The 25938-nt window shown below is 39.0% G+C and overlaps 1 protein-coding gene across 3 annotated transcripts in view; it reads right to left on the reverse strand.

The window, feature by feature from the left end:
* The window catches only part of Cntn1 (contactin 1), a 301145-nt gene that overhangs the window by 190268 nt on the left and 84939 nt on the right, over positions 1 to 25938 (reverse strand). The window contains exon 1 of one of the 3 annotated variants that reach the window (XM_055626903.1): positions 4956 to 4990. The exons of the other annotated variants lie outside the window; for them this stretch is intronic. The gene's annotated coding sequence lies outside the window, so the exon portion shown is untranslated. Of the gene's footprint in view, positions 1 to 4955; positions 4991 to 25938 lie in introns of those variants that run through there. 3 annotated transcript variants of the gene reach the window in all.

Raw genomic sequence — 25938 nt, forward strand, 5'->3', positions numbered from 1 at the left:
GGCTGAAGGCAGAAACAGAGCCAATAACAGACTCACTTTCTTTAGGTTAACGAACACAGCGCTATTGTCTCTCCCAGTAGACGGAGAACATAAAGCATTTTGTAAGGATGATGCTGCATTCTCACATCCCATCCCCTTACAGTCGCTTTCTGAAAGAAATCAAACTTCTTATCCTTGTGGGCAGTTTCTTTCAGCGTTATTTTCCAGCCAGATCCTCACATATCAACATAATAATGGCTGCCAAAAGAACTCAAATTGCAGAAAACACAAATCTTAGAAGTAAAGTTAATTTTATATCCATGATAATTTTAGAAAGTAAATTTCCTCCATGGTAAAAATCTCTGAATTTTATAATAAAAATATTCTCTGTGTAAGAACTTTTTTCATTTTAAACATTTTTAAAGATTACAATGAAAGTCATTCAAGCACATGATGAGTAGTTGTTTTTTTTTTAATCTATTTGTTCTTGAACTGTAGTGCCCTCATACCGCCCTTTGTCTTGTATTAATGGTCCATTTATCCAGATTCTGGCTGCCTACTCACCCATGTCTTCAGTAGCTTCCCCTGTTCTCCACCAGCACCTTTTCTGCCAACTGATATATCATCCTCCATCTGTTGAAATTGCCGTGTTCTTTCTAGCATAATTCCACCTCCAGCTTTCCTCCCAGCCACCTACCTTGCTGTCCCTCCATCTGCTAGCACAATGAACATCTTTTCAACCTATTCCTAACCAAAAATCATGTCAAGCTTTACATGTAAGCTTACCAAACGTTCCATTCTTAAAGGTCCAGTGAAATCACAGTTAACAACTTAGTACTCAGCCTCTTACAAATCAAACACACATTTAGCGCTGGAATCCGTCTACATCCTAAAACTACCAGCTGTGCCCAACATTCTTAAATGATGGTGCCTTGAACAATAGAGTGAGTGCCCTTCGTAAAGACTGATGTTTATAATATTGTTTCTCGGAGTCCAACTCTCTGTGTGGTTCAATCTGTTACTTGTACATGGTTTATTTTCCAAAATTCTGTATTCAGTGTTTAGAGAAAACCTTTTCTTTAATACCACATCTTCACAATGGTTCAAAGTATTTCAATTGTATAAGCTTAGTGTTGCAGGAATAAGTTTTGATTAGCTTATGTACTATAACCTCTATAAGATATCGAAGACATTATGTAAACAATGCTAGCATTTATCTCAAAATTTTGATACTTATATTGCATAAAGAATATACTTTTAGTGTTGACATCCTTATTTGATAAGTGTAGGCTTGCTTTTCATGTAGTAGATGGAAGCACATTAGAAGTTAAGGAGTTCAAAGGAAAACACTAAGTATCTTAAACTTCATTACCTTCTCATAATTCTAAATTATTTACCCTTTATCAACTATGACTCTGAAACTAGTTAAACTAGTTTACACGGTATTCTGGCAGGAAAAGGTTAGAAACCTGCCCCATTATCACTCTTCTCAACTATACCATCCCATCTTTGTCTCAGGTTTGACTTGAGAACAGATACTTTCAACCTTTCCACTGATACTTCTCATCAATATTCTACTACCAGGATCCACTTTAAAACTGGGAATACATGTCTTCACTTCTTTCGTGACTGTTGCAACACACTTCTGGCAGAGAGTATATTGCACTTCCCTCCTGAGTTTTTATTTACTTAATCCCACTGAAAGTCAAGTCCATCATTTTTTTTCGCATATACAAAACAGAGACCACAATAGGTCTATTAAGTAAGTGCTTATCACACTAAATTGTCCTTGAGGAAAGGCATTAAGAAATTACAAAAATGGAGTGGAAAGGGGGTCAGTTGGTGAAATAGATACCAAGCTGTTTTTATAAGGCAGAAATCCAAGTCAGTTCTTTTTGTCTGCTTGCTTTTCTTTTTTTTCTTTTTTTTTTTTTTTTTGTGAGACCAGATCTCTATGTAGCCTGAAACTCAATGAGATCCACATGCCTCTGCCTCCCAATTAAAGGATTAAAGGCAGACATCAGTCCACACCTCAGTCAATTTAAAAGAGCATTTCTGGGGGCTGGAGAGGTGACTTTACAGCTAAGATTCTTTGCTGCTATTCCACAGGAACCAAGTTCAGTGTGTGGCATAGCATCTGGTGGCTTACAATCATCCATTGCTAACATCAGCTCCAGCAGCCAGTGCTTACTCTGGCCTCTGGAAGCGCGCACACACATGCATTACACACAATTCCACATAATTAAGATGTAATAAAAGAAAATATTAGAAGAGTGCAGATGAAAAGTATTTCACATAGTATTCATTAAAAAAAAATAGGGAACTGTTCCTATCACTTTTCCAATGAGAGATAAAAGGAGGTGAAGTTTCTTCTTGTCAGTCTTTGTTATAGCTTCCTACAAGGAAAGCTCTCTGTGGTTTTTGCAAGGACAGAGCTCAGGACAGTCCACAGAAATCCCTGTGGGAAACTTGATTGCTGTGAAAATAAGCTATTATTTAATCAATTTGTATGTATGTTAATGTTTGGGGAAATGAGAGCAATGCCCGTCTCCACATAAAGATTTCTATGTCTCTCAGTTTTCTACAAGTGATTTAAAATGCCCATGATCTTAGCTGAATTCTTTTTATATGTGTGTGTGCTATTTTGCATTATACTAATGTTTTTCATATGTTCTAGTAAAATTTAATTGTATAGCTTTGAGAAGAACAGATTAAGAAATGAGAGAGAAAAGAAAATCTGTTATTCCTACAGATACTGAGAAAAGAGCACATCACACTTGGCTCTTTCAAGACATGTGGAGTCTAGTTTGGAAGGTGGAAGAGAAAGTGTAGTTATCAACTGAGATTTATTACTTATAAATTTGTAAGTAATAAATCTCAATAGATTTATTATAGCGTTGGTCTATATCTATATCATAATTATTCCCTATAGGAAAACTTTCAAGTCTATCATTTTGAGGTTCATGTCACTTGATTTCTTATTCTACTAACAAATTTTTAGATGAACTATCAAACCTATGTCAATGAACCATATTCAGAATACTGACACACTGATGTTGAAAAAGTGTGATACATAAGGCTCCTAATCCTATCCATTTTCCTTTCAAGCTTTGTATTTAATGTTTGGCTAACTCATTCATTATTCTCTTTCCCCGCTCCTTTTTGTGTTACATCATGCTCTTCAGACTCTCTTGCCAACTATACCTACTATGATAATTATCTTGTCACTAAAATCACCAACTGACGTCATCTATATTAAGGTTGATATTAAACGTTCTCGTGAATTTGCTGGTTTCTCCCAAGCCATCATTCACAGAAATTAATCCTAACTGCTGCTGTCAGTGGGAACAGAATGCATCCTATTTCATGTTTCCTACTCATCATGTAGGAACTTGGAACTACCTTTCATGTGGCTACCAGCATGTTGTATGTACTGTATTTGTCTTTTCCTTCAGCCAGATGCAACAAGTAGTATCTTCATTACACTCACCACCCAGAATTTACTATGCATCCTGAGGCAATAGCATCACTAAGTTCTCCCCCTCCCTCCTTTCTTTTCTTAATTTTCCTTGGGAGTCTAAGAGCCACCTTAGGCAGTAGGCATTTGAGATTGAATACTGTGACTCAGCATCAAAAGACCTCAATAGGCAGGTACTTCCCTCTTCCCTGTTTTCCTTCCCTCAGGGAAAACCCTACTTGGAGTTCCCTGGTGTAAGTGAACTAGAATCGTTCTATGGAGCAAACACATTAGACAGTGTTGGCTGGCTGTGCCACACCAGGCTGCAGACAGAAGCCCAGGTGGCGGAGGAACGCTGGCAGAACTGTTTCACCCTGGGAAATGCTTAGGAAGTGGAGTATCCAGCCTCTTCTCATTGCTGGAGATTTCTCTGTTTCTCAGAAAAATGATGCCCATTGTACAAAAACCCCTAAATGACTTTTTCTACTGTTGGTTACTGATAGATGGTTTAGTGAATATATTTTTAAAACTTAGTCTCAACAAATATGCTTTATACATATAATATGTCTTATATATTATGAGTTATAGCATATGTGTTTGCATATATATTCACTGTTAATATAAATGTACTTGGGAAAATATCCTTAAATTTTACAGTTCAAGTCCTTCACTGAATATTGACTGATGCTATTTACTTCCTATAGAGACATTTAGGAATTCATATGCTGAAAATTTATTTGCACTTATGAACTGTCATATTTAGCAAGCAGCTTTAATTCACAGAGAGCATTTACCAACATAGTCATATAGTACTATGTGTTCAGTTTGCTGAGTTTTTGCGAATTTTCTTTGTCTCCTATACAGGGAGTTCTATAACTGCCACACACTTAATTTTTAAAACACTAGAGAAAATAAGTATAATCTCCCAATAAATTTTACAGTATTCCATTGATCCTGTCCTTTTCGAATAGCATGTTTTTAACAGTAGAGGAGAAGGCAGTGTAGGTAAAAGTCAAACAGTCTTGCTTCGACAAGGTCCTCCCTCAAGGACATGCTATTCCAAATCATTCCATTTACTCACATCTGCTAAAAGAAATGCAAGGCATTTTTGAGTACGGCTTGGTACTGCTGTGCAGTTTGGACGGGTTCACGCTTTAGTACAATTTGAAGTGCCAACATCAAGGTAAGAATCAGAGCTGGGTTCAGCCCCAGTCCTGCTAAAACTTCTCCGGCAGGAGGTGATTTTCACTTACTGATTCAGCTCACTCCCGGGCTGCCCCTCCCCAGTCTGCCAGCTCTCGTCTAAGTTCCTGCGCATTCTTGAAAAGCCTTTGCATGCAAAATAAATATTTCACATCCGTACAGTCAGATAGATAAAATAATGACAGCTCTCAACACAATAATGGAGAGCCAGGTGAGGAGATCTGAGTCCGTATCACCTGCACTGCCGTCACCTTTATCCCGACTCAGCACATTCTCCTTTGCAATTACCTAACATACCAAAAAATGTTGGACTCACCGTGTATTGAATCATCTGCTGATCTTGGTATAATGTCTGTTTCAGATTGTCCCTTTGAACAGACTCGGGGAGAGATTATGGCACAATCAGCCGCCCTTCTGCAGCAGAAGGCAAGTTAAAAGGACCTCAAGCTGTGACCTCAGAGGCAGGCACAGCCGCTCCCATCCTTCAGCCAACCTTCTGCGAAGAACAGGTTATAAGACTGCAAAGCTGGAGCGCTACATGGCAATACTTTCAAATAAAGCGTTCTGGACTGTAAGCTGAGAATTTACATCCCCGAACCCGGCTGGCTGGAGTCAATGCTGCTTCTATGCCTGAAAATATTAAGCATTTCACTGCAGTCACTTAATGCAAGAAACTATCTGAGGCGACTTCACAAACCCTGTCATTCTGTGCGAGGACTAAAGAATGAGCAGGGCATGCATAATTCATGCTCTGGAGTCTTCAATGCACTTCCTGCAATGGGCTATTGATCACCTCATCCCTAAGACAATCGGAGCTCCCTGATTGGTGTATTTCCACAAATAAAATTACAACCCAAATCATAGGCAGAAGTCTCCAGCCCGGCTGCAGCCTCACAGGGAAGACATTCCCAGAGCCGAAATGACATCTGCAAGCTGCAGAATGTCGAAGCTGGGCTCTTTTGGGCAGAAGCTACAGAGTCTGCTGTTTATTCAGAAAGGCATGCTTACTACAGAATTACACTGGGTGTTTCACATCAGCATAACACACAATATAATACACAGAGCTGTTTCCTTTTCTATCATTTCAGAGACATCAACAAGAACATAAGCATTAAGAAAATACATACATAAAAGAGTCACATGTAGGAGTAAAAATTAGCCCTTTACCTGGCCTTTTTCAGTCACAGTTCTTAGAAGATACTTTCTAAAATAGTTAGCTTGTCATTTCAAGAATGTACAAAGGGTTTCTTTTTTTTCATTACAAATTGTAATGAAGAATTGGTTATCTGCATTAAATGCTCTAGATAGTATTTTTATTGTGGGTGGGTGTTTCAGTGGTTCTGGGATTTCTCTCTAAGAATTTAAGCTTCCAAGACAACAGTGTACAGTGTATACTGAGTACAGTGGCTCAAAAAAACAGCTATTCAACAAAATACACATTTAATTATACTCATATTCGTCAAAGACAGAAACAGGTCCTGGCGCTTTAAAACGTCATCATAGTGTTTGCAGAAAGACTATTGTGGGAAGTTTCTGTGCAAATGTGTGCATCTCTTCATAGTGCGCCTCTACTCAAAGACGTCTGGACTAAAACTAGTTGACTTATGGTTTCCACACAAGCGGAGTGAACATCATGCTCTTGAAATCACTGTGAAATCACATCTTCCCAAAGCCTTTTATACACACACAAACACACATGCAATTTCTATTCCAGTGCTGCCTTCCCTGATCCCTCAGAAAGCCATAGTGAGATGTTCTTGGCTTGAGGGGAAAGATTCACTAGGAGAAGAACAACCATTCTCTCACCCAGCATGTTAGAGTCTGTAGAGCAATTGCCCGTTAGAGAAGCATGACCATGTTGGTCTTCAGCCAGTAAACCAACAGCAGATACCAGCGTTAGGAGGTAGTGGAGGCACTGAGGGCAACAGAGCCGCAGCGGAGAGGTGAGTTGAAAAATTCACTGTTTGTCTAAGGAGAATTGGCACGTAACTCATGGAGATTCATCAAGACCAGTCTAGACGGCAGTGTAAAAAACTAATCACCCAGTTACTTTGGTGATAATACATTCTACATGCATAATATTTTCTTCTGCCCCGGGTAGTTCCTACTTTTATGTTTATAGATTACTGCCAACCTAAGGAAATTTAACCGAGTTACACAGTAGATCTTTTCTTAAAAATTTTTTGACTATTTCTCTGATAAACAATCTTTGCTGTGAAATGTACTTTTGAAAGGATTCAGATATTTTTTAATGAACTTAGCAATTTATCAGAAGACACAATTTGTCATGAAAGATCATCTCATTTAAAATGGTAAAGGTTGGGGGTAGAGAAATGCCTCATCAGTTAAGAGCACGGAATGCTCTCCAAGAAAATCTGGGTTCAATTCTCAGAACCCACATTACAGCTCACAACCACCTGTAATGCTAGATGCAAAGATCCAGGACCTCCTTCTGGCCTCTGGGTGTACCAGGCAAACAAATAGTAAACAGGAATGCGTGCAGGAAGAATACTTATACAAATTAAATAAAATAAATAAATCTTTTTTATTTGGTTTAGAGTAAATAAACCCCATAAGTAAAAAATTGACAGTTTTGGAATGTACTGAGTATGAGAATATTAGAGTACTATCACACCAAGAATTTAAATTACTGATATAATATTCAGTAGCTATAAACGATATGATTCAATAGTGTGTGTCAAAATGTCTCAGAGGAGCATTGGCTTGGTACATCTCTCTAAAATGAGTAGAAAGTTTTGTCATGGACAATGAAGGTAAATGCATGTTTATCATGGTTTGGGTGAGAATTAAGCAAACGACCCAGAGCACAACGCTAAAAGTACACCAGTGAGCTCGACAACCTGCCTCTACTATTGCTTCATCGGTGAGTTTTTATTAATCTCGTAAAGTCACCTGGAAATTTAAATATTGTCATCACCTTATGCCACTTAACACAGTTTCTGATATGGTAAGGACCTTAAATTGTTACTGCCTTGCCTTTGAAGTCTTGATTTTATAAGAGAAGATTGGCAGGAAAAGACATTTCCATAGGGGATGAACATGGTGTGGACATGGAGAGAAGCAGGACATCATGGTGATCTTGAGAAAACCAGCTGTCAATAGTACGAGAGCATGGAACAGCACGAACATATTGGTGGTCTGAAAACTTGGGACACTACAGTTATATTGATGCTATGAGAAGAAGGACATCATAAACATATTGATGATATAAGCAGGTGAGGCATCGTGGGCATACTGATGTTACGAGAATATGGGACACCATAGGAATATCAATGATATTAAAATGTGGGATCTGGTGGCTATTAATGACATGAGAATGTAGAACAGCGTAAGAATATCAATGATATCAGAAGATATGAGAGACAACATAGACATATAGATGCTATGAGAATGTGGAATACTGGATATATTGACGCTAGGAGAATTTGGGACATTGTGGATATATTGATGGTATAAGAAATGGGATACTATAGAACTAGTGTCTTGAGATAAGGCAAAATTACAGAAAATCTGATCTATAAAGATAATTTTTTTAAAAAGGTATATGTTAAAATTCTGGATACACAGGCCATTTATATAATATGTAGTTCTTTGGTGATATTGTGTAGAGAAAGGGGTATATAAGTCTTAGAGAGAACAAAATGATCAGATTCTTGCGAAGGGAAGAATACAGGGTGCAACAAACATATGTAATTTGTGTGTTTAGTTGGCTGCTATTTGAAATCCAACTGAAAGTGATAAGGACCTGTGACACATCTGGGGACTTGCAGAAGAGGAAATTGTTGAGTTGTTTTAACTTCAGAATAAGTAGTTCTCAGCAGGTTATAAGTTGGGAAGAGCCATCAAAGATGTTTATGGTTGCCATTTGTCTTTCTGCCCTTACCTATGCCCCACTCATAAAGTACATAAAGGTGTAAAATGAAAATCTATTGGTTCCAGAAGGCCATGGTGAAGCAGGAGTATAATGTTAGACATAGCAAAGAAGAACTAAACTACAAAGCAAAATAGGCGGCAATGACCTGGACACACACATTTCCTGTGGACAAATTGGTAGCGTGGATAGACTCATTAATAAGCGTGATAGACAACCAGGACTACCCATCTTGTGGAAATTATTTCACAGATAAAAATGTACAAGAAAAATGAGGAGGGTGAAGCCTGGGGTGCTGATAAGCCATGCCCATAAGAGCTCTTGTCAGCATCCTCACAGAGTGACAAATAGCTGAGTACACACTGCTGCTACATAGCATACATATTATACCAAAAGCTGAAGTAATAATTCCTTCACCTTATTCTGATCATAAGAAAGTCTTGGTCAGTTAAGCAGCATTTATTTTCATTTTATTAATAACGACTTGTGGCCAAAGATAAAAGTGGTCAACTTACATGATGTATGATGATATTGTATGTTGCTAGAGACATACACAGGTAAGTAGAAATTATAAAGAAAAGTTAAATAATCACATAATTATTCAATTCCAGATATAGTTACTTATGAGGAGATAAAAGGACAGTAGGATGGAAGATCATACTCAGTGCTCAAAGGACACTTCTTACAGACAGATTAGAAACCTAAATATTTTCCACAATGATAACTGTTATAAAAAGTAAGAGCAAGGAAATGTGGAAAGAACACATACAAGTTTTTAACTGGAGTCCTTTTCCTATGTTTTTTACTTCCTTTTCAATGACAATAACTGGGTTGGGGGGGGCATTCCAAATCACATTTGTTCTATTAAGCACAAAGAAAAAAAAAAGGTAGAAAACAATCTCTTCAGCCACTAAGAAAGGATTTCATGCCTGCAGGGTTGGCTCAGCAATTTGGAGCACCCGCTGTTCTTGTAGAGGAGCAAGGATACGTTCCCAGCGCCAAGATCATAGCTTAAGACTCTCCGGTATAAAACTCGACTTCCAGGGGATCCGGTGCCTTCTCCTGGCCTCCATGGGCACCAAGCATACACACAGTATGCTTACAAACACCCAGGGAAACCATCCATACACATGAAATAAAAGCCAATCTTTTTAAAAACGAAAGAGGGGTTTCCATTCAAGAAAGTAGAAACTCGGGTTTAGAGAAAAGGTCCATCAGAATTCTCAAAATTGAGACTCCAGCACACTGTTCAGACAACACTAATTCCTAGCTCTACTAAAAGTAGCTTTCCTCCAATACTTAAATTTTCTCTCAGACAGCAGTGTACCCAAATAATTTTCTTGGTTTAATAAAAAATGACCTAATTATAATTCATGTAAAACATGCTCCTCCAAACCCTACCATTAGTTACAATATAATTAAAATTGCAACTTAGAGTATCTTAAGTTTGTAAAACTATTGTCGATAATTACAACAATCCCTATTTAACCATACTTAGTAATGATACTAAAAGAAGCATCTTTTCCTTGAGGAGGCTAAATGCTCTTAAGTTAATGCATGAGTAACTCCAAGTCAGTAGATGTAGAAAGCTGTAGAGCCCCTGGAAAGACACTGAACAGTCTTGGGTACAAACCAGCCTGCCTTTCTAAAGGCACATCGGCAAAATGCTGGGAAATTATAGCTCACTAACCTTCTCTGGGAGCAAATTCAAACATTTTAAATTTTGTTGAGTCAAAATAAACGTTCGATTCTAGACAAATTAGACCTACGTCATTATGTTAGACCTACCTCATTATATGCCTATTGTTTCTAAGACTTGCTAAATATCTGCATATTCTTAACTTCTTTAGGATTTTTGTGCTATTGAAAAGTGTGCCTAAGCCATGAATAACTTAAGAATAGCTAGTGGATAACGATATTAGTAACATGTCAGAATAGGAGGCTACAGGCTTATTTCTCCCTCCATTACAACACAATTAGAGATTCAGAAATAGCAATGCAAGGCATCCAACTAATAATCTACAAAAAGTGTAGCAAAGAACAGGGGACAATTTCACAAGAGCTGTTGGTGTGTAGCACAGCTCTGGCATCTAGAGACTCCTCCAAAGCTGGGGCATTAATATCAGCAATTCATAGGGTACCACCATGATTCCCAGTGTTCCTGGTGGCCTTATCTTCACAGGAAATGACTGTTTGCTGCTAGATTTGTCAACAACCACTGCCAGTTTGAAATTTCTTTGGGAAGAAAAGGATGTTCTGTACCTACCCCCCAAAAGGATCTATAGTTGTTTATTACACACCTTGTAGCAGTTCATGAGCCCCAGATCCTGGATTCACGGTCTTCCCCAGCCATCATGTTCCATAACCTCCTCGATGACTCAACACATGTACCCATGCTTTAGACATTGTGGGAACTAGCTCTGTTGAGCCACTGAGACTCAGGCCCTGGGTCTGTGAGTGTGTTCACAGCTGGCCTTGGAACTCCTGCTCTACAGACACTGAATGAACTATGCTTCAGACATCAACCTTCCTGATGGCGAGCAGGTCAGTACTGAAGGCTGCAGAGCCACTGTTGCCCACGTGAGCCTACGCTCCGGTCCCCAGCTCCACAGCCGCCTCTCAGGGTCTTCAGCCACCTCTGCAGCCAACGCATGCGCACCCCAGAGTGCTAATGCTTCAGTGGCTCTGTGTTCTCCAGCACTCTGAACCCCATCTCCACCTGCACTTTCTGTGCCTACCTGTTACACAGTGTTACCGATAGAGGGAGCAGTGCCAAGGTGGCCCACACATACCGTAACGCACCTGTATTTCTGTCTGCTTCTTGACTATGATCACCACGATCATGGTCCAGCCATGTACACCAGAGCGTGAATTTCTACGGGATGTGCTCCCAACATGATAGCATGATCTCCAAGCAGTGATTTCAGCTGAGGATACCAGTGGGATAAATAGCAGACTTGGAGGTTTCAGCAGAACAGTGCTTTCAAGACTTTGGGGGTTCTCTTGATCCGTTTTGTCTCATATAGAAATTCGTGTTTTGTTTCCCCCAAGGCAAAGTCTCACTATGTAGCTCTGGCAGTCCTGCAATGCACTCCATAGACCAGGCTGGCCTTGAACTTACAGAGCTCCATCTTCTGCCTCCCTAGTGCTGGGATCAAAAGTGTGCACCATGACACGTGGCTTACCAAACCAGTTTGTAAAGTAGAAGAAATGAGGTACTGCTCCATTAAATGTGCAGCTCTCAATATTAGGCAGTTAGAAAGAAGAGAAATCAAGGGCATAATGCCATCAAAGGGTCACAGTACCTTTCTAGTCATAAGCCCCAAGGAGATAGAAATCAACAGATTGCCTGAAAATAACTTCAAAGTAATTATTCCAGGGAGGCTCAGCTGGCTTCAAGGAGCACAGACAGACAGCAAGTGAGATTAAAAGTACATGCACAGAACAGATTCAACTTAGTGAGATTTAAAAAGTACATAAACAACTCAAATTCAACAAAAGGCTAACATTTAATGAAAAACAATTCTGCAGTTGAAGAATACAATTGATGAGTTGAAAATGTAATTTAACATTGCAGCCAGTCCTGAAGATAGCTGATAAGCTAGGATCAGATGGAAGGGGAGGAGGACCTCCCCTATCAGTGGACTTGGAAGGGGGCAGGGAGGAGATGAGGGAGGGAGGGTGGGATTAAGAGGGAAAGAGGGAGGGGCTATGGCTGGGATACAAGTGAATGACCTGTGATTAAAATAAAAAATAAAATGTAATTTAAAATGTGGCATTAAATATGATCAAAGAGAGAAAGATTTTTTTTTTTTAATTTGAAGCCAGGGCATTTGCAAATTCCAGTCAGAGAAGAACAATGTTAAAATTAATTAACAGAAAAGGTATATGATTTGCATGATATAATCAAGTCACATTTTAGGAGTTCTGGGAGAAGAGAAAGAAAAATATATAGAAATAGTTAAGGAAACTATAGCTGAAAGGTGACAGAATAGTGAGAAACACATAAACATCTAAACACATAATATTTAAAACTCTCCAATCTGATTCAACCCTAGAAAATCCTCATAAAGCAATGTTTAATCAAAATGCCAAAAATCAACGACAAAAATTTTGAAAGAAGAGAAAGGGATTTCTTTACATTTAAAGACCCTCTTTAAGATTATCAATAGATTTCCCAGAAGAAACTCTGCAGACCAGCAGGCAATGAGCTACTCTCACAGAACTTACAAAAATTCCAGCTGGGAGCACCACATGTAGCAAAAGTGTTCAAAAGAAAGTAGAAGAAATAAAGCTATTCCCATACAAACAAAAACCAGAGCAATCCTCATTGGGGCTGGTTCCTGGTGCTGAAACTCAAGAGATCAAGTAGCACAGAAGTGTCTGAAGGGGTTAATCTTACAGATGCGAACTCATAAGCAACCAAGTCCAGAATGTTCTAGACTACAACAGCACTGAGTAAACCATATTCCAAGAAACAGCAAGCCAAAATTAAGAGAGTTATACTACCATGTGGGTGAATATTCAGTATACAAGATATAATTCATAACATCGAGCTTTAAAGTAATATGTTCAGGTTTAAGAGGTTTTGTATATGATCAAAACTAAGCAATATCAGCTGAAAATAGAGCATTATAAGATATAGTCATAAAGTAAAACCTTATTGTAGAAACAGAAAAAAGTAAATAAAAAATAAAAATCAAAATTTGTCATTGAAAAATTCATCAAATTAAAAGAAATCAAAAAAGGAAGAAGTGATCAATAAAATAATGAGAAAATAATATCTATGTTAGGCATTGTCGATCTATGCAGATGTATTAGGTTCTCTAATCAAGCACTAATGGGTGTTTGAATGGATATTAAGATCCCATGAAGGGGTCATTTCCCTAAGGACACATAAAGGAACATAAAGTAATGAAAAAAAGACCCTGCAAGCTCAAAATAGAGCAAAGGGAGAGGCACTGAAATCAGACAAAGCTGTCTGTCAGTAGAAAACTATGAAAAAAAAAAAGATTTTACTATACACATATAGCTAGAAACAATAGCAGGAGATTTTCATATACTACTTAGTAGGTGCTAGTAATGAATATATAATTTTGACATAAAATGGGTAAAAATTGTAGTTTTTTGAATAATAATATAATACTATGGAAAACATTTCTCAAGATGATTACATTATTATTCTAGCATATACATATATGCCATAGGCTTATAAGTAGATGTGCATGTGTGTGTATTATTCAGCTCTGATCATAAATGTTGTGATACACAAATACTTCCCCTCTGCTAGCAAAGGCTAAAAGCAACACAGGTTTAACAATCTAGAAAGCCATGAACTTCTCCCCAAATACAGCAATTTCAAACTACATTTGGGCAAAAGTGTATTTTCAAACATTTCCTGTTCCTCTCAACTAAAGATGTTTCATACATCTATTTTGTTTAAGTTGCTTGTGATATATAAGTTTCACAGCATATTTTGTTTTCTACTAAAACCTAAGTCCTGTGACAGGATATTAATGTATCAGGAAGTTCTTTGTAAAAAAAAAAAAAAAAAAAAAAAAAAAAGTTTGGTCTTTTATAGCTATTGAGCAGGAAATCAACTTTCCTTCTTCACAGGGAGAGTTATATTGATTCTAGCAACTGTAATTTCCTAAAGAAAGATTTTATCACAGGTGCTTGCAACATAGAGTTAAACAGGCAGCCTTAAAAGTATCTTGAGGAAAAAAAAAAAAAAAACTAATAACTTAGTTTCACAGAGTAGGTGTAGGGATTTTTTTTGAATAAAGTGATACATTACTGAAACATTTTTTTTTATTAAACATAGGTGTTGGTGTTGAGTGAGGAAGAAAAGTCCTAATTTCTGAGGATAACATATGGCTCAGATGACCTCCTTTGCATAAAACTGTCAGAAGTAAAACTGTTGCTCAAGACAACATTTGATGGGCCTATGGATGATGGTGTCTGAGAAATAATCCAAGTGAAAGGCACAGAGGGAACCAGGGTAGGGCCTGGAGGCAAAGATAAAACTGGGTTTGGACTTCCATGAGACTTTGAAGGAGAGCTTTCTCTGTCCAAGGCTAGCGTGGACTTGAGACATTAGAGTGGGCAATGGATTTGGGCTGTGAGTCAAAACTCCAGCTGTTGGAGAGCTCCCCTAGCATTGTGAAGTCCTAGGTTCAATCCCCGGCTGTGCCACAGGTGGGAAGGAGGAAGGAAGCCTAGATTAGTGCCCGAATTTAATGTCTCTCCTTTTTACCCCCAAAATTATAACAAAGCCTGATGGAATCATCCCTTGACAGCTTACCAGAGTTTATTTTAGGTTTTAGAAATTTCACAAACCAGTTGTTAAATATAGTCCTTATTAATAATGAAAGAAACATGATTAGGTAAATCCTATTTAAAGATGATAAACTCAAAATACATATTTTCAAGAAAACCTTAATTTGCATTATCTATGTAGTGAAACAATGTGTACTAACGTGCTGAGCAAATGTTACAAAATTAGGTCTTTGTTTTTCTTATTGTCTGTAGATAGACAGCTGCTAAACATTTATCAATACATCTCATCTCACAGTTCAGCAGAAATTTTTTTTTGGGAAAAATGAAGCACCCTGAGCACTCTGGAGGCAGAGGAAGGTAGATTTCTGAGTTCAAGGCCAGCCTGATCTACACAGCAAATTCTAGGCCAGCCAGGACTATACAGTAAGACACTATGTCAAAACAAAATAAACGATTCTAACTTACTATATTGGTAGTATTTTTACTCAAAAATGTCACTGTTGTCAGTGTGGACAGGCAACAGCGAGTTCTCTAAGCTTCTTCTGGCAACCTGAACAATCATTGAGCATCAAGGGATCCTCAGGTAATGTCTATCTATAAACAAATAAACAAAATAAAAAATTTAAAAAAAAACCACTGTACTTTTACTATGTTGACAGCTTTAGTTATCAATCAGGAAAATGTCAAATACTCTCCAGGTAAATGTCAAAGATAGCCAATCACAAAGGTCAGTTTATTTATCAAATTCATAAAAATGTGCTTTAAAACACCATATTATGCTTATTCCTTCATAATACTGTTAAGACATTGAAAATGCTATAAGGTGACTTTACATGCATGTGTGGTGGTCTAAATGAAAATGACCCCCCCCATTGGGGTGGAGAGGTGGCTCAGTGGTTAAGAGTACTGGCTGTTCTTCCAAAGGACCCATGTTCAAATACCAGCACCCACAGGGCAGTTCACAGCTGTCTGTAACTCCAGTTCCAGGGGATATGACAGCCTCACACAGACATACATGGAGTAAAAACACAAATGTAAATAAAATAAAGTAACTTAAAAAGGTAAGAAAATGGCCCCTATAGGCTCAGACAATACTAAGGGGTTTGGCCTTATTGGAGGGGACACAGCCTTATTGGAGAAAGTGTGTCACCTGAAGAGGGCTTTGAGGTTTCAGACCCTCAAGCCAGGCCCAGTATCTCACTCTTTTCCTTCTGTCTGCCTATCCAGATGTAGGACTCTAAGCTACCTCTCCAGCACCATGTCTGCCTGCATTCTGCATGCTTCCCACCATGATGACAATGGACTAAATCTCTGAACTGTGAACTATCCCCAATTAAATGTTTTCCTTTATAAGAGTTACTTATCCAGTAAGAATAAGGCTGGAAAGAGGAAGGACACAGTAGTCATTAAGGGTAGTCATCAAGCATAGCTTGATGCCTCCCTTTTCTGCAAGTATATATTAGAACTCTATGGTGGAACAAGGAGAAATGAGACCTACAGAGAAAAGTACATACATGATTTAAACATCAGCAATTTTATACTTCTAGCCCCTGCTCCAGGTAAGAACCATTTCCATCTTCTTCACACACAGAGCAAATGATTGCTCTGAATGAATAGTCTCACTATACCTTTTCTGTGCTTTGTATCATGTGGGTGTTCTATATAAATAAGAATGACTCTATAAACATCTTACTGTTTCTGCCTCCATTTAGGACACAGAAAGATGCAATAGGTGTCATCTCTCCATAGCTATGAAACAAAACTAAGATGAACCATGAAATCTTGACTGTGTCAAGTTTGCCAGGGAGCTGACCCTACAGGTCAACAAGGTAACCTGAAAATTCAAAGGGGCAAGTGGCTGCAAGGAGATGTAAGGGACACAAACTCCCGAGGTTAGGCAGACAAGGGGGCAGCCATACTGGATCACACGCACATCAAACCAGCTAGCTAACATTTTTAAGAGCCTCGGATGCTCGGGCTAGCATGTGTGTGGGACATACCAGGAAGGCGTGACAGAAGGAAACTACTAAGTTACAAATTCAGGGACATCCCCCGGCTGCTGGGGCTAAGCAAAGGGGGCCAGGGAGGCGTCATTGCTACTGCATTTGGGAGGGACCACTTTGGAAAGCATGGAGGAATAGTCAGGAAACAATGCACTTTATGGGTCCCTCCCCTTACACAATAAATTCTTCATGCCACTAAGCAGGAGCACAGAACGTGGGGAGAGGGAAGCATTACAATAGGAGGGGTGGAGGAAAGTAAATAGAACCAAGAAAACCTGATGGGAGCTCTCAGCTGTTTCTACAACACTATTAAACACAAAATAGACACCTTCCATGGCATTAAGGAGAGACAAGAAACTCTCCCTTAAGACCAACAGCAAACATGAAGGATATTTGCTGTCATGGGGAGGGCAGTTGCTATAGTTTCCTTTCTGCTGCTGCTGTGAAACAAATAAATAAATAAAGCTGAGTAAAAATATCTTAGTTGGAGGTAGGAATTATTTGGGTTATACTTCCAGGTCATAGTATACCACTTAGAGCAATCAAGATGAGAACTCAGAGAAGGGACAAGAAGCAGAAACTGGAAAATATGCTACCTTGCTCTGTTTCATGCCTACCTACCTTACACAGACCAGGATCACCTACTCACGCAAAGGTACCTCCACAGTGAGCTGGGCATTCCTACATCAATTAACAATTAAAATAATCCCTCACAGACATGCTCGTAGACATACCTGATAAAGACAATTACTCAATTGAGACCCATTTATCAGGCAACCCTAGACTATGGCAAGTTGACAGTTAATGTTAATTAGAGCAAGGGATAAGAATGAAAAATGTTTAACTACTAAAACATAGGCACACAAGAGTCCTCTAAGATGAGAGCAGAACAGAATTGCACCCCACCTGCCATCCCTCTGCTGAGTGTGAAACCAAAGATGAGGAAAGAAAAGGAAGAAATATCATCTATGATAGCTGTGTCCAGGCAGATGATGTGTACAAAAGCTGGTAATTGGTGATATGACCTTCATACCATAATTTAATCATCCCTGACTTAGAGAAAAAAAAACAAACAAACAACTCTCCCTCATATGAATGAACTGACAAGTTTACTTTTTTTTAAAAAAAAAATGAAAGATAAAGAAAGAATGTCAATATGAATGTCTATTCCTATAGTATCTACATAAAAGAATTTGTGACCTATAAGTTATCAAATTCGATTGTGATTTTTTTCATACGTTCATTCAACTCTTTAAAAAAACATCTACCATTTTTTGTAAGATACAAATATTAAAAAGAAAAAGTGGGATCCTTGTATTGTTCTGAACTCTACTTTTCTGCCTTATTTGTACTCCACACAAAACAGTGGCTAAAGCACATTTTATGGAGGGTCTCCAAGGAAGCTGAAACTCAAATGTGCCAAGAATTATACGGTCTCTGATGTTTAGTTTGCCAAGTAGACATTGGAGGCATACTCTATTCTTCCAACCCTACCAATCTTTTCCATACTATCGTAATATCAGAATATGCACAGCAGCAGGATATTTTAGCCCTGAAAGATGTCTGAAGAGAAGGGATATTAAGAATGACGATAATAGTGGGATGCAGGGATCTAAATTTGAAAGACAGTTTTGACCATAAGAAGCAAAGAGGCCATCTGTGTGGCCTCTTTTCTGAATTTTCTTGATGCTGTTTTCCTGATTAATGACTGATGTGGAAAGTCCTGGCCTATGCTGTAGGTGGTGCTGTCCCTGGGTGTATAAAAAGCATACTGCACAGCCATGGGGGAACAAGCCAGAAAGCAGTAATCCTCTATGGTCTCTGCTGCAGCTCCTCATTCCTCTTCCAGGTCCCTGCCTTGAATTCCTGCCAGGACTTTCATGATGGACTACACCTGTAAGCTGAAATCAACATCTTCCTCCCAAAGTCACGTCTGCTCATGGTGTTTAATCAAAGCACTAGAAAAGCAAATTAGCACAAAAGTTGGTGAGGTGTTGCTGGGACAGATCTGACCATACTGTTTTGGGCAGAATTGTGGAAGGAGTTTGGGACTTGGGCAGGAAAAGCTGTTGAGTGCTAACAGCTCAATGGGCTGTTCTGTGGAAGCTTGGAAGAAAATGTCGAGAGATGTACAGACAACAGATGCCCGGCTCGTGCAGTTTCTAAGAAAGTTCTAGAATTCCTCAAAGACTTGTCTGTTCTGGTGATTAAGTTGAGAACATGTGATTTGGGGCTGTGATTAACAAGAGACCAGTGGAAACCCCAGGACTGAAGGTGTGTTATGGAGAGAGTATAAGGCTTGACACCATATGGTAGGATTCTGAATCCATGAAGACAGGCCAAGAGGTCATTGGTGAACATGGAGTTCTCAGCATATGGAAGATACAAGGACTTTCGGATAGTCATCAAGACAGCATCAACTACCAAGTCTGGCTGGCTTGAGCCTAAGAGATGAGCTGTGTGTGCTGTAAACAGCAAAGCCTACAAGATGGAGCTGCAGAAGCCCTTTGAGAGCCCAGAATATTAGGAGTGAAACCCTGAAGAGGACCTTAAACCACAGTATTGAATTTACACTGTTAGATGTTGGTTTTGCTTCAGTTTGATTGTGACTGTACAACTGGTTATTGGTCTTGGAATGAGAAATTATTTAAGTTATTTTTAATATTACAGAACCCCAAAGTTAGGAGACTTTGAACATTTTTTTAAGAGCACTGATTTTTTTTTTAAGACTAACTTCTAAATGTTGAAATTCTTAATGACTGTGGGACATTTGTAAGTTGGAATATGTTTTATATTGTAATATTAACATAAAATCTTAGGGATGAGAAAAAAAGAATGGTCATAGTTTAATAGTGATATATTTGTGTGTCAAGATGACAAGAGGTCAATTGTGTTGGATATTTTTTTTTCTTTCAATCTGGGACAAGAGGACTTCAGCTAATAATTTGCCTCTATAAGATTGTTCTGCAAAACGACCCTGAGATTTCACCTTACACCCACCAGAATGGCTAAGATCAAAAACTCAAGAGAGAACACATCTGGAGAGGATGTGGAGAAAGGGGAACCCTCTTCCATTGCTGGTGGGAATGTCAACTGGTACAACCACTATGGAAATCAATCTGGCGCTTTCTCAGACAATTAGGAATAGTGCTACCTCAAGATCCAGCTATACCACTCCTAGGCATATATCCAAAAGATGTTCAAGTACACAACAAGGACATTTGCTCAACCAAGTTTGTAGCTGCCTTATTCGTAATAACCAGAACCTGGAAACAACCCAGATGTCCCTCAGTTGAGGAATGGAAACAGAAATTATGGTACTTTTACACAATACTACTCAGCAATTAAAAACAAGGAAATCATGAAATTTGCAGGCAAATGGTGGGACCTAGAAACGATCATCCTGAGTGAGGTATCCCAAAAGCAGAAAGACACACATGGTATACACTCACTTATATAGACTTATAAGATAGGATAAATATACTGAAATCTATACACCTAAAGAAGATAAGAAAGAGGACTTGGGTTAAGATGACCAGTCCTCACTTAGAAAGACAAATCGGATGGACATTGGATATAGGAGAAAACAAGTAACAGGACAGGAGCCTAGCACAGATGGTCTCTGAAAGTCTCTACCTAGCAGTGCATCAAAGCAAATATTAAGACTCATAACCAAACCTCCAGCAGAATGTAGGGAATCAAAAAAGGGGGGGGGAGTTAATACGACCTGGAGAGGACAGGAGTTCCACACAAGGACCAAATATATCTGGGCACAGGGGTCTTTTATGAGAATGCGTCTCAAAACAAAGACCATGTATGGATGCCCCTGCTCAGATGTAGCCCTTGGTAGCTCAGTATCCAAGTGGGTACCCTAATAAGGGGAACAGAGACTGTTTCTGACATAAACTTGATGGCTGGTTCTTTGACCTCCCCCCGACCCCAGGGAGGATCAGTCCTGCCAGGCCACAGAGGAGGACTTTGCAGGCAGTCCTGAAGACACCTTATAAACCAGTATCAGATGTAAGGGGAGGAGGTTCTCCCTTATCAGTGGACTTGGAAAGGGGCAGGGAGGAGATGAGGGTGGGAGGGCGGGATTGGGAGGGAAAGAGGGAGTGGGATACAGCAAGGATACAAAGTTAACAAACTGTAACTAATATTAAAAAAATAAAAATTAATAAAAAAAAAGATTGTTCTGGAAGCAAGTCTGTGTAGCCTTTTCTTGATTAAAAACTGATGTGAATGGGCCCAGCCAACTCTGAGTGGTGCCCCCACCAGGAGATGGTCCTTGGTTGTGTAAGAAAGCAAGCCACAGGGAACATGCCAGTAAACAATGTTCCTCCCTGGACTCTGCTTCAGTTCTTGCCTCCAGGCTTCCATCTTGAGTTCCTGCCCTGAGTTCCTTTCATGATGGAATACAACTCTAAGCTGAAAGAAACCCTTTTCTCACCAAGTTGCTTCTGTTCAGAATGTTTTATCACAGCAATAGAAAGGAAACCTAGACACCAGGACCCAGTGTTCTGATTCTATGTAGCAGACACAGAGGAAAGTGTTTAAACTATTGAATTTTCAAGACTAAGAAAACCCGCAAGGTAAAAAACAGTTACAGAGATGGCAATACGCACAGGAGAAGACCATCCGCCCTGACACTGCATCCTGTCTGCTCCCTAAACCTATAGCACCCATGCATGAGGATTTAGAGACAGCCTCCTCCTATTAATGCTTTGCTTCCCTGGCCATTTTTAATCTTCTTCTGTTTGTTCTGCTTTAGTTCCCTTCTAAATCTCGTGTTCTGAAGGCTCCTCCCCATTCCTCATTCCTCTTCTTTCTCCCTCACCACTTTCTTCTCTTTTTTCCCTCCTCTCTATCCCATTCCTCTAACTCCTTTTGTTTCTGTTCAATTCCCTTCACATTCTATCGTCTCTTCCTGTATCTACCTTCTAGTATAATGTGACCATGTTAATTAATGTATTTGTTAATATATGTATAATATGCTAATAATTAATCCAAATATATCTCTAGCCAAATGCTGTTTCTGAACTCCAGACCCATCAGACCTCTTATATTCTTGACACTTTTGCTTTAGTGCCCCATGAAGATCTCAAAAGCAGACAATTTCTGACTCAACTTTTTCTTTTGTTCTTCCTGTTCTGAGATATAGTACAACTATCTACTCATTGAAAACTCCTGAGGTGCCATCTTTTATACTCAAAAGATCACATTATTTGCTGATAAGATCAAACTGCTACCAGCCAGGAAATCTGCTCTGCACTACAAAAACATCAGCTGTATATTTTCTCTTGATTAATTCATAAGCTTATGCCATTATAAGCTAATTCTCAGTTCTCCAAAACTGCTTGTCACCCAGTTCTTCCCATCCTAAGGAATGACCCCTCGCACCCTCTCTGCTGAGGTGTGTACTGTACGGTGATAGCCAACACTTTCATTTCCTAATTATATTCTGAATCCATCTACTGGTGTCTATATTCATTGTCAATAACTGAGATAAAGCTTCCATTATCCCTTACTTAGACTATTGAAGTAGACTAATGGAAGATTCCACATTCGCTCTGCTGTCCATACTGAAAAAGGTCTTTTTACGAGGCAGATGTTATCTTATTATTTTCTGATAGAAAATATCCAGTGTTTTTTCACTCTAATAAATATTTTAAGTCTTCAATAGGACATACGCTGTCCTATTGGCCCCTAACCAACTTCCCAACCTTATATTAGTCTCTTTTCTCCTGACATTACTATATTATGACCACATTAGTAAGACTCCTAATTTTAAAAATTATGTACCCTTTGCCAGGAAAGTATTCATCAAATACCTCCTTGGCAGGCAGCTTTGCCTTTGAGGCTGTGTTCTCTTTACCACCACCCTTGAAATTAGAGTGCCCCATTCCTGAAGGTCACCCTGGACCAGCTTTACCTTTTGTAGCTCTGTCAAAATTGTAACTGATGACTGACTTGTGCAATCATGCAGCTATTTAACAAGTTTCACTAAAATGTAATTCCTACTACAGGGATTACCTGTAGTAATCCAAACGCCATTTGCTTCATTCTGCTTTTATCTGACTCAACAAATCCTACCTTAGCTTCCATGAACTCTCCTCTGTTGTAGATTCCCATTGAGTATCATCCTATCACAAGCCCTGGCTAGCTGCTGCTAGTACTAGTAAAGCTAGCTGATATCTCACCTTTTCTTGGTGGACAGCTTCTTTGTGTTCTGCTAGTTGTTAATGCTGGGGTAGGAAGTCTGATTGGGAGGTGATAGCCAGCTCTGAGCCCTGCTGTGGCTCCCTTTCTTGGCTGTGGTCTACTTCTGGGGTTTTGGAAATGGAGCTTTCACTTGCTTCCATCCACCTTGGGGAAGTGCCTTGGTTAGGAAGCATGTTAAATGTTTTAACACTTTTGTAATTTCACACATAGGCTTTAAAATAGAAGATATTTTAAGGTGGAAACCGAGGAGCAATTTTTATCCTTGTTTTCAAATGTGTCTTCTTCCCTTTCCAGTTGGTTATAGGAACAGAGACCAGTCTTTATAATGGTGGAAGGAAAAATTTCTGTTTCTTGCACCCTGAGCCTTAATGCCATATTGTACTTTTATAGGCTGTCCAATTCCAGGCTGCATAAGTGCCTATCAAATGATAACTAGGATGACAGTACAAAAAACTAGTGTATAGAGAACACCCTGACCCTAGCCTCTGGGGCCATATAAAGTCCCAGCAAATGTTTCCAAAGCCTGTGTCTACATGGCACACAGCCGGTGCAGAGCTCATGGGAGGCAGGTTTACAGTGGCCATTTTTCCAGTGGTTGGAGAACTCACGTATTTCCTGAGTCCTCTTGTTTTACAAATTTTAATGACTCAGAAATATTATTTTCCACTAGCAGGGTCATCTGTAGAAATATAAGATTACTTTTGCCCGCCCCCACCCAAAGGTGCAAACATATTACAGTGCTTGATGTTTTTATATTTTTTGCTTTAATTTTTCCTTTTTATTGAAATATATTTTCCACATAATATATCCTGATTATGGTTTGCCCTCCCTCTATTCCTCTTATATTCCCTCCTCTTAACCTTCCCATTCATATCCACCCCATTTCTTTTTTTTTTTTTATCATTAGAAAACAAACAGGCTTCTAAGGGATAATAATAAAAAGAAAAGAAAAAAATTAACACATTGGCATAGGACAAAACAAACAGAAGGAAAAGAGCTCAAGAAAAGACACAAGAGGCATATACATGCAGAGACATATTAAAGTGCTTGGTGTTTTCAATCTAAGCTTCATAACCTCTTTGATACTGAAAATTAACACACATCCACACAGACACAGACATGCACAGACACACCCTAAAACAACCAGCCAGCCAAACACCCTCCTCATCGGGTCTTTAACGAGATTTGATTTTTGCCTTGGCTTTATTTTAACAGCTCGTGTATTTTATTTTAACACCTGTTGCTTGGCTAGTGGTGTTGTTTGGACAGGTTGTGGAAGCTTTTGGTGCAGAGGCTTCCTGGAGAGCAGGTCACTAGGAGTAGGAGTTGAAGTGTTTTATCCCAGTTCCACTTCCTGTCTTCTCTCTCTCTCTCTCTTTCTCTCTCTCTTTCCTGTTCTTCTAACATGTGAGGAGGTAATTAGGCCAGCTGCATATTTGTGCCACCGTAGACTCACCTGACATCATGCAATCCTCTCCATGATGGGTTCTGTAGCCCCCTCAAACTATAAGCCGAACAGCTACTTCCCCTTTAGAGCGTTTCTGTCAGGACACAACAAGGGAAGTAACTGATAGAGTGACAGAGTCATGAATTTAGTAAATCCTCCAGACTTGGTAACACAGGGATTCCTAGTGCAAGTTCTGAAAAATCATAGTTTCTCTGATGTACACATTATCATGTATGCTATTATGTATACACACCCAATGGTAGATTTTATGTACGTGTATACCAAGTATTTATATCATTAATAAGTTTGACTATAGGCAAATGATTTTACTGCATGGATTATCAAGTAAGAATAGCCTATGGATGTTGGAATTCATTTGTGGAAGGGATTTCCCAAAACTCTTTAAATGATTTATTAAATTTAATGTTCCCAACAGTTTCCAGTGACTTGTTTACCTGCAGCAATGCCCCAACTACATAAGAAGCATATATATGTATACAGTTAATTTTTTGATGTCCATTTATAAAATTATGTAATTATAAAATAAATCAGAGTGAGTCTTGCACTAATGCCAACACAGTTTTCAGCTTCTGAGTCGTCCAGAGTGTGTAGGGAAGACAGGTTCCCACAGCTTCTGATTTCATCTGGATCTTCTACACTATCCCAGACACTATCTGTGGACAGAGCATTTCTTTGGCTTTTGTTTGCCTGACCAATGTCTTCAGTTAGGCTGCGTTTCTGAGAGATTTGCTAGATGTAGAATTATAGATTGTTTTTCTTTTTCTTTCTAGCTTGAAAGATGCAAGCAATTCTTTGAAGAAGAGAGCTTTTTGCGGAGAACATGATGACACTGAGGCCAGGCATGGAGACAAACATGAGTGTGCCTAGTCAAGTGTCTTTAATCCTAACACTCAACTAGGCAGATCTCTGTGAATTGGAGGCCAGCCTGGTCTACACAGTAAGTCTCAGGCAAGCTAGGGCACTGCAGAGAGACCATGTCTCAAAACCAAATGAACAAATAATAAATACATAAACAAAGATACTGAGGTTTTCTAGTGTGAGAAAGTGTTAAGTTGAGTGTAGTAAAAATCATTGAAGTAACATAATTAAATAAAGAGTAAAGGATCTGCTTGGCCTGTTGGTAACTGTCCCACAGTATCAGCCCCTTCGTGGCATGTCTTCTCTCCTAGCTACTGGGAGGCAAACCCTACACCTTTGGCCCTTGTTTCTCAGTCATTTCTTTTCCACCTCTTCTATTGAAACACTTACAGATTTTTAAGAAGACAAAGAAATTGTTCCCTATTTTTCGTCCAGATATTTTCAACCAGTCAGGTACGCTGATGGAGCAGGTAAAATGAATTGAAATTTCCAGCCCATCGACTGCTTATGAGCTTTCCATTTGGATTGGAGTAACTAATGGTGTCTGGAACCCAGACAGCGTACGCATGAATTTGCCTTT

The sequence above is a fragment of the Psammomys obesus genome, unplaced genomic scaffold (assembly GCF_907164565.1).
Source record: "Psammomys obesus unplaced genomic scaffold, mPsaObe1.curated_primary_1811, whole genome shotgun sequence".
In the NCBI taxonomy this organism is placed as follows: domain Eukaryota; kingdom Metazoa; phylum Chordata; class Mammalia; order Rodentia; family Muridae; genus Psammomys; species Psammomys obesus.